This window comes from Narcine bancroftii, chromosome 8, assembly GCF_036971445.1.
Source record: "Narcine bancroftii isolate sNarBan1 chromosome 8, sNarBan1.hap1, whole genome shotgun sequence".
In the NCBI taxonomy this organism is placed as follows: domain Eukaryota; kingdom Metazoa; phylum Chordata; class Chondrichthyes; order Torpediniformes; family Narcinidae; genus Narcine; species Narcine bancroftii.
The window spans coordinates 162,106,824-162,119,681 of record NC_091476.1 but is presented as its reverse complement, the minus strand read 5'-3'; the positions used below and the strand labels follow the sequence as shown (position 1 = coordinate 162,119,681).

General features: G+C 35.3%; 1 protein-coding gene and 1 long non-coding RNA gene across 13 annotated transcripts in view; one reads left to right on the top strand and one right to left on the bottom strand.

The window, feature by feature from the left end:
* Nucleotides 1-12,858, top strand: part of macf1a (microtubule actin crosslinking factor 1a) — a 535,539-nt gene that overhangs the window by 69,499 nt on the left and 453,182 nt on the right. The gene's annotated exons all lie outside the window — the stretch shown is intronic.
* The window catches only part of LOC138741930 (uncharacterized), a 103,898-nt gene that overhangs the window by 1,198 nt on the left and 89,842 nt on the right, over nucleotides 1-12,858 (bottom strand). The window lies entirely within an intron of this gene.

Genomic DNA, 12,858 nt, shown 5'->3' with positions numbered 1-12,858 from the left:
ACAGATTTCCGGGATAATGGGTGTGCTGCATGAGGAGAAAGTATAATCTAGATGTAGATTCTCTGAAGTTCAGAGGAAATTGGAGATCTTATGAAAACTTTCAAAATTGGCAAGATGGGCTGAATTTAGAGAGGACATTTCCTGGCTGGAGATTCTAAAATGGGGATCGTGATTTCCAAATTATTTTAGTAGGTATCTAGAATGGAGGAGAAATTTCTTCATGCACAGTACAATGACCCTTCAAAACATTTCCTCTGAGTCTGAGTTAATTCAACATTTGAGATTGATTTTTTTTTATCATTAAAAGAATAGAATAAAATGGGAAAAGTGGAAGAAAGTGGCACTATTGATGTTTGGCTATTTTCTTGATGAATGATGGAACAGGTTGAATGTTGACAATGTCCAAAACAAAATGTAAATATACAAGACAGTTGCATTTGCGCAGTGAGAAGCCCATTAGTTCAGTTGGAAGACCTGATATTAGAACTTAAAAAGTGACTTGCAAAGTTGCAAGGAAGGTTGGGAAGTAAGATGTCTCTGGAATAAAACAGTAGTGACCTTCTGGATAAGTTTATCTGGCCATTGAGCAAACAGGACCAATTGGATAATTGTCAAAAAAATGTGGGAGCTGCGAAACCGAGTAAAAGGACATGCCCAGCTGTTAAGACTGGACACACTCTCCACTCCCAGTGTGAGAAAAATAGGAATGGAAAAAAATAAGAGCTAATATTGTAGATGGATATTTAATATGAAAACAGAAAAATAGAGTTAAGTTATAGGATTCAATATTAAGTTCAGAAGGCTGCAGTGTTCCTAGATGGAAAATGAGGTGCTCTTCCTGAAATTTGCATGAGGCCTTGCAGTGAGAACAAGGAAGGCTACAGATTGATTAGGTCGAAGTGGGATGTCGAATTTCAAACAGGCAGTTAGTTAGTCATCCCAGTGCCCTGACTGCAAGTGTTCTGAAACCAATTTGACTGGTTTCTCCAAAGTAGAGGAAATTACATTGTGAACACCAAATACAGTACAACAGATTGGAAATTGGTACAAGTGAATCACTGCTTCATCTGGAAATATTGTTCCAAAGATTCCTTATCCTCTGCATGAAGAAATCTCTTGTCATGAATAGCTATCTCAGTCTGACACAGTGACCAGAATCCTCAGATAGGGAAACCATCCTCCCTTGATGGAGATAATGGAAGAGGTGAAAGATTTTCTCTTTTTCAGTAACTAAAGAAGGCTCTTTGATTTGAAATGTTGACTTTTTTTTCCAGCATTTTCCATTTTTACTTTGGATTTCCAGCATTTGCATTTTTTTTCCTATTGTTTTTGTTTTTAATCTGCTCTGTGCTTTCTTTGCCACAATAGAAACATGGCAGAGGAATTTGGGAGGGAGAAAGCGTTAAAGACAGGGAAAATGCAGGCTGTTTGAGCATTTGATTTATAGACATCCCTCCAAACAAAATGACCTCCCATAAAATAAAATTCAGAAGTCTCATGTATGTGCATACATTGGTTCCAGCAGAATTAGTTTTCCCTTCTCTCCACCTTTTAGTTCTTTTCTCATTTGTACTCTTTTGATGCCATCTATTATGGGACTATGGAGGAATGGGTATCATAATTTTCTGATATGACAAACTCAGAAAAGGGACCCTGTTCCTGATCTGGAGACAGCATCCTGGAGGAGAAGAGAAACCATCAAATAATATCCTCAAACAGTGAGACAGTTTCAAACCTACTGCAAAAACTTTTGTACTTACTGTAGTAATTATAAATCAATATTACTTTTTCTGTATTGACAACTAGAAATGGAGGGTGGGGGAAGGAAGGAATTCTGCTCTAAACCTGTTACTGGTACCTCCATTTGGAAAGCATAGCATGTGGTTTGGATAGTTTACATCTTTTATTTTTTAAAAAGTACCTGCTATTCAGATCAATTTTTTTCATGGTCTATGTGGATTTGGGGCAGTAAAGCAAATTATGCCATTTGAAAGTATTGTTATTGATTGTAAAATGCAAAACAGTTTTGTTCAGTTTTGATATTTGCAGCTGGAACGGTGTTTTCCAATTTGCTGTTGTCAATTTTATCTAAACTTTGGCCACATGCGAAAATGCTTTCCAGTTCAGAATTTCATCTTTTTAAAGTGAAATGCTTGAAGGAATAAAGGTTCCTTCAGATGTTCATGTAATTGGCATCAGTCCAAATAGGAATTCCTATCATTAATACTTTTAACTTTATTGGCTTTCAGAAGTTAAGTGACTAGGTGAAATTCAAATGTTTAAATTAATGTGCAACATTCCAAGAATACTTGCGAAGGATGGCTCAAAATAAAGATAAATTTGAGCCTGTGTATTTGGACACAATTAAAATATTTAAACATTGACTTAGTAACTAACCAGTTTTATAATATTACTAATCAAACTAATGGTTTGACCCAAATCCTACCATTACAGTTTGAGCGTGTGAATAAATCTGGAAAAAAAAACTGGTCACTTTCACTATTATTGATGTGGTATGTAGTGAAAGAAAGTGGTCATCCTTGCCTATTTGTGATCTAGACTCTTAGCAACATGATTGTTGCCTGCTTTCTGATTGTTTTTTTTTCTCTCTTTCCCTCTCCTCCCCCCCAACATTGCATGCTGCTCTTTTATTCAGCTCATCTTGTCTGTGCCAGCTTTCTGAGCAATCCCTTAATTTCTGTTTTTGTCTGAATAATCTTCTGATCCTTCCTCCTTTTCTCTCCAACTGCATTGGAAGCAATTTACCTTGTGAAAGACAATTAGGCCTTTTAATATTGCAACCAGCACATCACTAAGGTGGGAGGAAAAGGAGGACCAATAGAGAAACTTGTTCATTCATGGGTAGAATGTGTAAACTCTACATGCAAAACAAGAGTTGGGATTGGGCCCAGGTTGCTTATAGTCAAAGTAGCATCTCTAACATTTGTACTGGCCTGTAAACACAAACTACTTTATTATAGCAAATTTCTCTTTTTAAAAATAACACCTGATGGACCACCCACCAATGTTGGCATTGGATTCAAGGCCACAGATCTCCATTCTTGTTCTCCATTGAGGTTCTGCCTCTAGTGTCTGGGATCACTATTCAGAGAATTACTTTGTAGAACAGCAGCAATAGAAATGCACCAAGGTAGTGTTATTTTTAAAACCAATATATTTAATAATAATTACTAATAACATCTTGAATCTACCCAAATGTGTGTGCGCGCGCATGTGTTACCCAAACCATTACATTTTAGGCACAATTCTGGAAAGTCATTCCTGAAGTTCAGACTTGGAAATCCTGTGTTGAAACTCAGACTTTTAAACTGATGCTTAGAAGTAATTATGAAGGAGGTGAGAGACTGAATGATCAGACTGCCAAAAACTCATGAATCCTTGTTGAGTTTCTTCCAGAGAAATGCCCTTTCATATGAATGATTGTCACAACCCCCCCTTTCCCTTGTGCAGGGGAAACAAAATGTGCAACTTCGATGCTTCCAAAACCCAGATACGGGTCAGTCAAAATTACCTTCACATAGGTCACAATCAAATGTTTCTGTTACCCTGATATGGGCCAATCAAAATGACCATTACAATGGTAAGTGATTCAGCAAAATCAAAAATAAAGCAAAAATGTCCATTTCCACACTGTCATTCTACCTGTTTATCAGATGGTTGACTGATCAATACTGAATTCTGTTTAAGTATCCCAATCACATGACCCTCTCACCATCTCTTTTTCTGAATAAACAACTATTGTTGTTGGTCTTAGTTGAGTGCAGCAAACTTGATGGTGCCATGCAGTCTGTAAATGTTGTGAAACTGAATGGTTGCAGCCTGAACAAACTCTCAAAGTGACTCACTAAATAAAATGGGAACTTGTAATACCTTGCACCTACAAAGAACATTCTGAGCTGCAAGAGCAAAATTTTAACTGCAACCTACAGTGTTTGAAACACTACATCCACTATTGTTAGATAATACAATTCAGACAAATATAACATTTTTCAGCAGTGTTGCAAACTTAACATCTTGAAAGGCAATCAGCAATTACATTATCCTTGCATTTACTGTGTTATTAAATCATATTCCTGCAGAATTATACTCCAGTTTAACAATTGTCTATTTTTGTTTTTCATTTTACTCAAGAACTCTAAGGGATTATGGTCAGTATACACAACAAACATCGAAATGCTGCAAAGCCAGTACAAGGGATAATAATTATTTTTCTACGCTAGAATAATTTTTGATGTTCATTGAATTTCTTGGATAAATAAGCCACTGGATGGTCAATATCTTATGTAATATCTCTGCTCCTGCAGCTTCATCACTAGCATATACTGCAAAAGAAAATGGCTTTTCAAAGTCAGGTGACTTAAGCACAGGCTTAAAATGTCTTTCAATTTATCAAATGCTTTGTGACAAAGTTCTGTACAAACAAACCTTTCACCCTTCTTAGTCAAAGCAAGGGCGATATCCATAACATTTTTTGCAATAATTTTTCTCTAATAGCCTACCATTACCAAAAACCTTCTAATAGGTTTCTTACCCATGGGAATAGGAAACTCAGAAATCGTCTGAACTTTCCCTTGGACTGATGCCAACTTGCCATGACCAACAACATAACCAAGATAAGTCACAGAAGCATAGCCAAATTCACTTTTAGCTAAATTAACAGTAAGGTTTGCTTTTGAAAGTTTTTCATACAATTTCTCTCATTCAGTTATGTGGTTTCAAGATGTCATTCCCTATAACCAAATCATCAATATAAGCATTTGTATGCTCTAAGCATTATATTCCTCTAATCCCCAACAAGGTTACAAATACAGAAATGTCCCTACCTCTGTCTGTTAAGAGAACACCCCAGTAACCTTTTAATCTCACGCTAGACTTTTTATCAATACCAGACCTTGATTTTGCTTTGAGCTATTTTTATATTCTCTTGAGCTAATTTACAGACTCTCTGCAAACTATCTTTAAACTTTGAAACATAATTTAACAAATTCATCTGCACATTCTCATTAACCCACTATTCCTTCAACAACACTAAAGATCCTCTAACTTGATGCCCAAACACCAGCTCAAGAAGGCTAAAGTCTAATGATTCTTGCACAGACTATCTTACTGCAAATGGACACCCTCATCCCAGTCATTCTCAAAACAATAGGTCCTCATGGTTTTGAGGATTGAATGGAACCTCTCCAAGGCCCCTTGAGATTCCAGATGATGTGCAAATGACATGATCTGGTTAGCTCCCAATTTATAAACTATTTGCTGACGCAGCCTCCTCATGAAATTACTTCCCTGGTCGGGTTTAATCTCTTTAGGCAAACCAACTAAAGTGAAAAATTTTGAGCTTTTGACATTTTTAGCTTTAATATTTCTAAGTGGTATTGCTTCTGGAAACTGTAAACCTGATAGTAAACAAATATGGATTCCCAGCCTTCTTTGGACAATGGGCCAACACAATCCATAATAACTTTCAAAAAGGATTCATCAAGAGCAGGAATGGGTTGTAAAGGAGCCACAGGGGACTGTGATTTGGTTTACGTACGACCTGATAAACCTGACATGTCTGACAAAATGTCACAACATCTTTTCTTAAACTAGGCCAATGGAATTGTTTCATAAACTTGTACATAATTTTCCTTACATCAAGATAACCACCCAAGGGTGTGCTATGGGCCAAGGTTAAAATTTCATTCCTATAGGCTTTTAGAACTGAACAACTGCCCATTCTTCACTGGCAGGGATGTCAGGTGGTCTCCACTTGCTCATCCACACACCTTCTTTGAAATAATATCCAACTGGCACTTTCTTAATTTTATCATCAGAGAGCCTTTTCAGTAAGATCTGGATCTCTGTTCTACCCCACTATAAACTCTTTTCGGGATAACAACAAATTCTTACACTTGGGTTTAACACCAGAACTCTGATCCAATAAACAAGGATGTAATGTCTTTGTAGGTCATTGCAACCTGAGTGTTGTTTTGCACGATCACAGATTCTGGTGCCCTTTAATCAATCTGCGCAGCATTGTCTGCACTGGCAAACTTCTTAGCCATAGCTTGAGTCACTGCACAGGCTTGATGTATATCAGAATCTGTCTTTGTCTCCTGAATGACTGGCTTAGCAGTCAACCTCATTACAAGGTCATTTCCTAATAACAACGAAGTTCCCTCAACTGGTAAACTTGTTTGAATCCATATCGTAACTGGTCCATCGACTAATTCTGATTTCAACATTATCCTGTGCGGAGGTATTGACTCCAGATCATCCCCAGACTTCGAATCAAATTTATTTCACCCATGGCAATCTCATCGTTAAACTCCAAAATACTGTCCAACGTGACTGACTGGGCGGCCCCAGTATCACGAAGGATTTTCAGTGCAGCTTGTGGTGACCTTTCCTTTACTGAAACCAAAATTCCTGACATATTTGAATTCATCCCTAATGTTATCAGCAGGTCTGCAACTTTTCTAGTTTCTGTTTTTCATATCTTTGAATACAGGCATCTGGTGCTGCCTCCTTTTCTCTCCTCATCATAAAACAATTTGCTATCAGGTGACCAAGTTTCCTACAATAGACACAAAGGGGACTGGAAAGTTTTTCCTTTTCTTACCTCCATTCTTCTTTACCCCAAGCCCTACTTCCCTGTTTGTTTTCTAACTTACTTGGATAGTCCATATTATCCTTTTGTAAGGTTCTATTTGGTACACATTTAACCTTGTGGGTTAAAGCATACTTATCTGCTAATTTAGCAGATTCCTGCCAAGTTTCCACTTTTTTCACCTACACTTTTGTCATTAGGAATGTGCCTTTTAATTTCTCAACTAACACCAGCTCTCTGTCTGTTATAGTCACCTATTACATCTTTTGATGTGCAACATCAGTCAAAGCACACATCTTTGTCATATGCAAAATCCATGTAAGATTCGTTTCTCTGATTTTTATCACATTCTTGAATTTTTGCCTTTAAGATTCTGGAACCAATTCATAAGCCTTGAGCACAGCTTGCTTTACACTCTCATAATCAGCATCTTATTGAGTTGTAAGGTCAGAGTAAGCCTGTTGGACTTTCCTTTTAATCACATCATATGAGGGATAAATGGTCTTTTGGCCACGTTAAATTCTCAGCAACTTTCTTGAAATGCTGGAAGTATTTCTCCATCTCAGCCTCATCAAATGAAGGAATTAACCTAACCTCCCAACTGGTCATAAACGTCTCTCTAGTAGCAGAAGGTGGAACTCTTTTTCTCTACTTCCTCCACCTCAAATCTTCTCTGCCTTCTCTAATTTTTTTTTCAGATTCTCGCTCAAACTGGTTGTGGTCTCTCTGAAATTGCTTTTGTTTTCTCTCAGACTACTTTTGCTTTTCCTCTGCTTCAAATCTGCATTTTTCTAACTCCATCTGTTCCAACTTTAACCTCTGTTCAAGGGATTCATTCTTGGGACTTTGTTTGAACTCCTCCTCTCAACTTCCCTGCTGCTACATAGTATTCAACTTTAACTTTCTGCATCTCTGCCTTTTTCATCGATAGTTTTACTGCTGCAAGTTCCAACTTTTATACCATAGCCACCAACTTGTTCCTTTTTGCCCTCTGCAAACCTGCAGAGGTTGGTGATCCCAAAAACTTATCAATATCCTTTGCTGCTGTTTTTCCACACACATAAGCTTTTTAATTGGCTTTCAAAAAGGAATTCAACCAATCAAATCGAAAATCAATTGACCAATAAGCTCCAATTTTAGTTAGATCCCAGACGAGCTCTGAATTTGTTACATCTAGACCAGCAGCAATAGAAATTCACCAACACTGTAATTACTCATACTATAACATTTTAAATCTACCCCAAACCATTACAGCTTAGGTACAATTCTGGAAAGCCATTCCCAAAGTTTAGTCTTAAAAATCCTATGTGGAAACTCAAACTTTAAACTGATTCTCAGAAGTCATTATGAAGGAGGTGAGAGACTGAGTGATCAGACTGCCGAAAATTCACGAATCCTCGTGGAGTTACTTCCTTAGAAATGTCCTTTCATATGAATGATTTTGTTGCACAGGGGAAACAAAATGTGTGACTTCCCCATTTCCAAAACCCAGACACAGTTCAGTTGAAATGACTGTCAGAATGGTCACAATCCAATGGAGGAATTCACCTGCTTCCTTTACCCAGATATGGGTCAATCAAAATTACTATTACAATGGTCACAGTGGTTCAATAATACATCTGACGCAAAACTTCTCAGTTTTACTTTGGTTCCTCGTTTAATGGATTGATAAAGGCTTTATATAATAGTCCGAAGGCTAGAGTTGCTACCAATAGGCAGATTTCAGAATCTTTTGATTTAACAAGGTCTACTAGACAAGGATGTCCATTGTCACCTGCTTTATTTGCTATAGTTATTGAACCTTTGGCATAATTAATATGTCAAAATGAAAATGTTAAGGGTATGAGAGTTTTGAATGAGGAATATAAGATTAATTTATTTGCTGATGATGTTTTATTATACTTGGTGGATCCTGATATTTCTTTACCAGCAATTCAAGAATCTTTAGAAAATTATGGTCAATTATCGGGTTATAAGGTAAATTGGGCAAAAAGTGAAATACTCAAGATATAAAAATATTACAAATTTGAAGTGGACTAAACAAATTAAATATTTAGGAATTAATGTTAATACAGAATATCAAGATTTATATTCATTTAATTATCTTCCCTTAATAAAAAAGATTAAATTAGATTTGATTAGGTGGAAGGATTTACCTTTAGGTTTATTAGGGAGGATTAATACTATAAAAATGAATATTTTTCCTCGGATACAATATTTATTTCAATCAATTCCTTATTTTTTTTTAAAGTTTTTTTAAGGATTTATATAAAGCAGTTAGAGAATTCTTATGGAAGGGAAAATTTCTGAGGGTAGCAATGAGAAAGTTGATGTGGGATTTTCAATTTGGAGGTTTAATATTACCAAATTTTCAATATTATTATGAGGCAGCTCAATTTAAATTTCTTAGTGCTCTAATGAATATGGAGGATCCGCCTAGTTGGGCAAAGATAGAAATGGGAGTCATTTTAGAAAAATTTCCACATGAATTTTTGTTTCGATGGAATAAAAATTTATTATGAACTTATGATGTACCAATATTGAAACATTTAATGAATTTATGGACGAGTAAACTTAATAAATTGGGGCTTAATAAGTGGTCTGGGCGATTGCCATTATATAATAATCAACTTGTTCCTTTTACAGTCTCCAATATCATTTTAAAACAATGGGAAAGGAAAGGAATAAAAAATTTATCAGATTGTTTTTTCGAAGGATGTTTTTGTTCTTTTGAGGAACTACAAAGGAAATTTGGTATTAGTGGAAACTCTTTATTTGTGTATTATCAGTTAAGATCATTTGTAAAACAGATATGTGGCCGGCATATGATTCTATTGCCTGAAACTAGTTTTGAGAAATATGTGCTTTCAATACCAAAAAAAGGGGTATATATCTGATTTATATTGTATTTTACAAGAAAATTAAAGTAAGAAAGATTGGGATAAAGATAAGTTGAAATGGGAAAAAGATTTTGGTTCTACAATAGCTGAAGAAGCCTGGATGGAAATTTGTCAAAATAGTATTCGGAAATTGATTAATGCTAGATTAGCGATGATTAATTATAATTTTATACATCAATTATATTTAACACCAGAGAAATTAAAAAAAATTTGGTCTTAGTAAGTTAGATTGTTGTTTTCACTGTGATCAGACGGCTAATACTTTTTTACATACTGTTTGGTTTTGTGATCGATTGCAACAGTTTTGGAAAGGTATTCAATCTATATTTAATAGTTTATATAATATCTATGTTGTATTAGATCCTGATATATTTTTATTAGGGAATATGCAATCATTAATTGATTTAAGATTAAATGATTATCAGATTTCTTTTATCTATTTAGCCTTAGCGGTGGCCAAGAAATATATAGCGCTTACTTGGAAAGATAGAAATATATTAACTTTGGATAGGTGGTGTTTAGAGATGAAATCCTGCTTAATTATGGAAAAGATGTCTTTCTCAATTCAAGATAAGATGTCTTTTTATAAGCTGAAGTGGACTCCATTTGTTAAGTACATGCAATTAAGTTTGACTTAAATATGCTTTTAAGTGTGATATTTTAGATTTGATGATTTTTTTTCATTATTATTTTTCTTGTTGGTGAGTGGTTTTTTTAATATATATATAATTTTATTAATTTTACTAATTCTTCACTCCTTATTTTGGGGGGGAAGGGTGGGTTTTTTTTATATAGATTTTATTTTTTTTTAGTGGCCGTATATGTGGGGGGGGGTTAGACTGATTTAAATTAGGTCATTAATGTTGTGTTGTGATTATTGGGGGGGGGTTAGTCAGATTTAAGTTAGGTTAATAATGTTGTATTGTAATTTTATTATTTTATTTTTTATCTTTTCTTTAAATGTAATTTTTCTCTTTATTCTTGTGATAAAATCTTTAAAGTTTTTAAAAAAAACCTCTGACAAGGAGAATCAGCAGAAATGTCCATTTCCACACAATCATTCCAACTCTATCAGATGGCTGGCTGATCGATACTGAATTCTGTTTCTTTAAGTGTCCCAACACATGACTCGTTCACATGAGCTTTTCGCCATCTGTTTTTCTTGAATAAACAGCCATTATTCTTGGTCTTAGTTGAGAGTATCAACCTTGTTTATGGTGCCATGCAGTCTGCAAATGTTGTGAAAACTGAATGGTTGCAGCCTGCACCAACCCCCCAAAGTGACACTCACTAAATAAAACAGGGGTTGTAATAAGAGATTTAGTCAGACTGCTGAATGATGCTATATTTGTACTTTTCAGCTAATATCTCAAGCTGCTTCATCACTAGTTTAGGATGTGGTTCTGTCCCTCTTGGCAGGTCAGATACACCAGCAATAGAGACACCATGATGAGCAATAATTGGATTTTTGCCTGTAAATTTTAAACAGTAATTCCATGCTCTGAAATCTCTTGTCTCTATTGCTTGTTTTTAATGAGAAGTCATCTAGCAAGTTCCTCCACATTGCATCAATGAAAATTTGATAAACAACAGCAAGTTGGAGGCTGATTAATTTTTGTCATCGGGATAAAGGATAGAAATTCCTACACTATTTAAGCATCTTCAGGCTTTAAGAGGTTGTCAAATGAGCCTTATCACCAAGGACAACCAAGAAGCATTCATCCTCCTCATTAATGATGTGATTTTTCATCCTCCATCACTGATGACAACCACCAGAAAATTTCTACAGAATAGTCAAAGTTGTTTACTGGATCATGGCATGTTATTTAATTGTTAAAGCTCTTCAAGTTAACTAAACTTTATTGAGTCAGAGGAAAAACAAGAATACACCAACATTTCACCAGTCATAACATGTAACACAACCACTTGAGGAATTTGGATTCCTTCAGTGCTTACATTGCAAAGATGTTTTGGCATGCTTATGCCTCTCCTTTTCTCCTCCCTGACATCTCTCATCGGATATCACTGTTGCAAGCGTAAAAGACAGGTTCTGGACTGCAGTAATTAATGATCCACATGATCAGATCCTTATTCTGCAATTTTCAATGCCTATTTTTACATTTTTTGCTTCTTTGAAGGTTTAAGTTGTGCTTAATAACAAATATTCAATTTTCAAAATTGTCATTAGATTACTGAATCAAGTAATTGTTTATAAAGACTGGCCTTCATGAAGATATGATTTTATCTATCCCGAAGAATGGGATAAGTCAAAAACTCTCTGGGTACAGGCCTTGCAGTTAATTACTTTTATGTGTAAATATTGTACTAATGATATCTTGAAGGGTTCCAGCCCAAAAATTTGACATTATTTTTCTCTAATTGGTGCTACTTGAAACACTGAGTTCCTCCAGTAGATTATTTTAGAGATAGTAAATGATTTTAAGATTCAAAATTTTCTGTCAGGTTGCATTATTTCATGGCATATTTTTGTAGTTGATGAATGTGCGATTGATTTTTGAACAAAATTTGAAAAATAACTTCAAAATATTTCACGGCAAATAAAGTTTACACCAGTGTTAAAGATGTTGTTGAGACTTAAATTTCCTTCACTTGTGGCATTACGTTAGACCAGTGGTTCTCAACCTTTTTTTCCCACACACATACCACTTTAAGTAATCCCTATGTGATGTGCTCTGTAGAGTAAGGGATTGCTTAAGGTGGTATGTGAGTGGGGAGGGAAGGTTGAGAACCACTGTTCTAGACCCAGTTGTTTCTGAAATAATTTGCTTGAGAAAAATTGTCATTGGCCCATTTATTTTGGTGTTATGAAACCATGCACATAACGAGTCAATTAAGTATGTTTAAAACAGTGGTTTTCAAACTTTTTCTTCCCACCCACATACCACCTTAAGTAATCCCTTACTAATCAGAGCACCTATGACATGGGGGAATACTTAGTGGTATGTGAGTGGGAAGAAAAAGGTTGAGAACAATTGCATTAGACAAAGCTGATTTGGTCTATTCTGAAAGGTTGTACAGTACAATTTTGATTATCTGAAATCGGATTCTCCAAAGTCCTCTTTTCTGGAAATTATTTAACTTGAATAACTCATTGATATTGAGTGTAATCCCAATCCCCTGTCATAAGAGGCATAATTTCACTTTCATTCAAGTTTACTTTATAATCCGAAACCTTGCCATGTTCCTCCAATCTCAAAAATAATTTGAGTAACGAACCTATTGGCTCTGTCAAAATCAAAATATTGTCAGTGAATAGATTAATTTTATATTTTTCTTGATTAACCTTAAATCCTTTAATATCCGGATTAGCTCATATTAATTCTG